General features: G+C 33.9%; 1 long non-coding RNA gene across 1 annotated transcript; it reads right to left on the reverse strand.

The window, feature by feature from the left end:
* Positions 1-398: 398 nt before the first annotated feature.
* On the reverse strand, positions 399-2,837 carry LOC149784669 (uncharacterized). Its single transcript, XR_016413929.1, has 2 exons — positions 2,721-2,837; positions 399-2,690 (listed from the first exon to the last, which is right to left on the reverse strand). It is a non-coding gene; the product is annotated as an uncharacterized LOC149784669 (long non-coding RNA).

A 2,837-nucleotide genomic window follows, 5' to 3' on the forward strand; every position in this document is an offset into this window, starting at 1 on the left:
CAAAAGTTAGCAAGAATTTTGCTTTAACTAAATAGAAACTTGTATAAATATGGTAGGTTGTAAACAAAGTTTTAAGAAAGGATAGTTGTCAAACTCCATATTGAAAACAATATTATATAAGGATTATAACATATACCTACAAACTGTATGCCATGGTAGAACTAACCTTAGTGAGATTATAACTGTATCAGAGAGTGTATCCCCCAGGGGAGTAAAACTGATGGTAAAAAAAACTGGGGATCAAATAAAAAATGTGGGGGTCAAAAGCTGGACTGACAAATTTTCATCTGACCCATATTTTTTTCCAGCTTGAAATAGGATACTGCAATTTGTACAACACACTATCTTTCTCTCTAAACATACAAATAAACAAACATGCACAATTAACAAACAAATGCTTTGTCCATTCAAAGAATAATTGTATTAATTTTTTCTTCAAGTTTAAAGTCATACATCTTTTTGAAGCAATATTATAGACCAACACATTACATATAAGCCAATACAAAAAGCCAAATAAATCTTTTTAACCAAATGGCAGTTAATTTACTGCCTGTCATAAAATGTATACTATCATCGGTTTCATTCTACTTCGTCCTAGAACACATTTATCCAAAAATGATTCATCTTCTTTCTAATAAGTTACACTTGAACTTTAAGGTCTTTCTTTTACTGCAGCAAAGTTAGAAAGTAAAAATATCTGCAATGACCACTTGACTTTCTAATCCATATAACGAATTTGTTTCTGCAAGTGTAATGATTTATTTGTTGTGAAAAAATGTCTTGGGTGATATAGTGCTCTCCAGACATCATGTGGCGAACAAGGGCAGATTTTTTAAATTTCTTAAACCCTATTCACTTTTGCAGTCATCGCAATCATGCGATCACAAGTCACACAGATAATCCTAATGAATGTGCTGTATTCTAGTCAAGTGAATTATTTTCTCCATTTTTCATTAAAGTTAGATCTACAGTTACTCTCTTGTGTTCTGCTTCTTTCACTTTCTCCGATAATGATTCTTAGTGCATGCCATTTTAATTTTGAGATCACTTTCTAGTGCAACAAGCATTGAGGCTAAACATCTGGATTACATCTTGCTGAGCTCGATATAAATCATGTGAGAGCTCGCGAGATTAAGGTAAGTTACTCCATCATATGCTAACCCGGTTCCCTGTTTCGTATGCTCTCTGCAATGCACTCTGTTATACAAATAGCAGAGTGCAAAGCAGGGAGCATACAAAGCAGGGAACTAGTGTATGCCTATTCTCGAAGCATGCATGATGCCACCCCTCATTCAAAGCATTTGATATTAAATAAATCATCATTGCATTATGCAAATCCTGTGCTTAAAAATAAAAAACGCACAGCAACAAAACGTGTGTGCCAATTTTCTCCAGCGTGCATTCCTGACTCACAAACGTGCATAAAGGGAAACTCTGATGAAATAAAGATTACATGTTAAAGTAGTAATAACTGCTATAATGTGTTGGACAGCATGTAATACATACTTGCTTTCATGTTGTGGAAATTTTGTATATCTCTAGAGACAAGGATGTAGTGCCAAATATGATTAACACAAGCACGATTGGTTATCTGTTGTAGAAAAATCCTCCAAAGGACAATGTTTTATAATTTGTAAAATGGGTATCCAATTAGAACAATATTTTAACAAATTTCCAAATAAAGTGTAATTAACTATCTTGCAATTTAAGCTGTCAAACCATAAATTACCTGGTGAAACTCGTCAATGGAATAAAATTCCATATAATTAAGAAAATGAGTCAAATGTTAAAATAACATTTTTGGGCGACAAATTCCCACATTTAGTATGAATTCTTCAAAAAGACTAAACTGAATTTGAATAATTTTTTTATTACATACGCCCAAATATCTTTAAATTTCAACATTTAATGACAATAAGAGCAAAATAGTAGTGAATGTTTTAAACATATTAGTTAACAAAGGTATGAACAAATTAGAAAGTGAATAACAGACTGGATAAGTATCTGTGATTTCACGTTCCAACCATTTGTGACTTTTAAATATTAAGTGGAACATGTGATATAATAGAACTTTGATTGTAGTTCACTCATATGCATGGGACCCCTATCACTCACCATACCAGATCTTTGCCATCTCCTGTATGCATGGGTTGCAGTCTCAGGCTCAGCTAATGATGTTACGTGAGAAAGTTTACCAGTAGCTTCTCGTGGGAAGGTGTTTTTTCTCTGAGTTTTCCCAGTTATAACCTACCATGTTCTGAAGAAGAAGAAAAATGTGTTAAACCCCACAGATAAACAATAATTGTATGTCTTTTATGTATGACTTGAGTCTTTTTTGTATTTATTGTTGTTGTTGTAGGGTTTAACGCCATTTTTCAGCACATGTTAGGCTATACCTGGCGTCCAGTATTAATGGTGGAGGAAGAACCCAGTAAAACCCCACAAAGAACCACCAACATATGAAAAGCAACTGGCAAGCTTTCTCACATACCCAACTGAGACTCGAACCCACACAGAGTTTAAATGGCAATGTTCCGCAATGGTGAGCGCTTTAAACTATTTGGCCACTTGGGGCCCCTGACCTGAGTCTAATTTTTCATTTAAGTCTTGTTCTTTTCTGTTCCATAGTTCTATAAATATTTGTAAACACTTTAATCTGGTTATTGCTGAACTTGAGAAATGTAACACACCTCTGCAAAATCCACCAAAATGTAACACACCTCTGCAAAATCAATCAAAATATAACACATCACTGCAAAATCCACCAAAATATAACCAATCCACCAAAATATAACACACCTCTGCAAATTCCACCAAAATATAACAAACAGTTAACC

Source organism: Sinohyriopsis cumingii, chromosome 14, assembly GCF_028554795.1.
Source record: "Sinohyriopsis cumingii isolate HCF-2022 chromosome 14, ASM2855479v2, whole genome shotgun sequence".
Lineage (NCBI taxonomy): Eukaryota > Metazoa > Mollusca > Bivalvia > Unionida > Unionidae > Sinohyriopsis > Sinohyriopsis cumingii.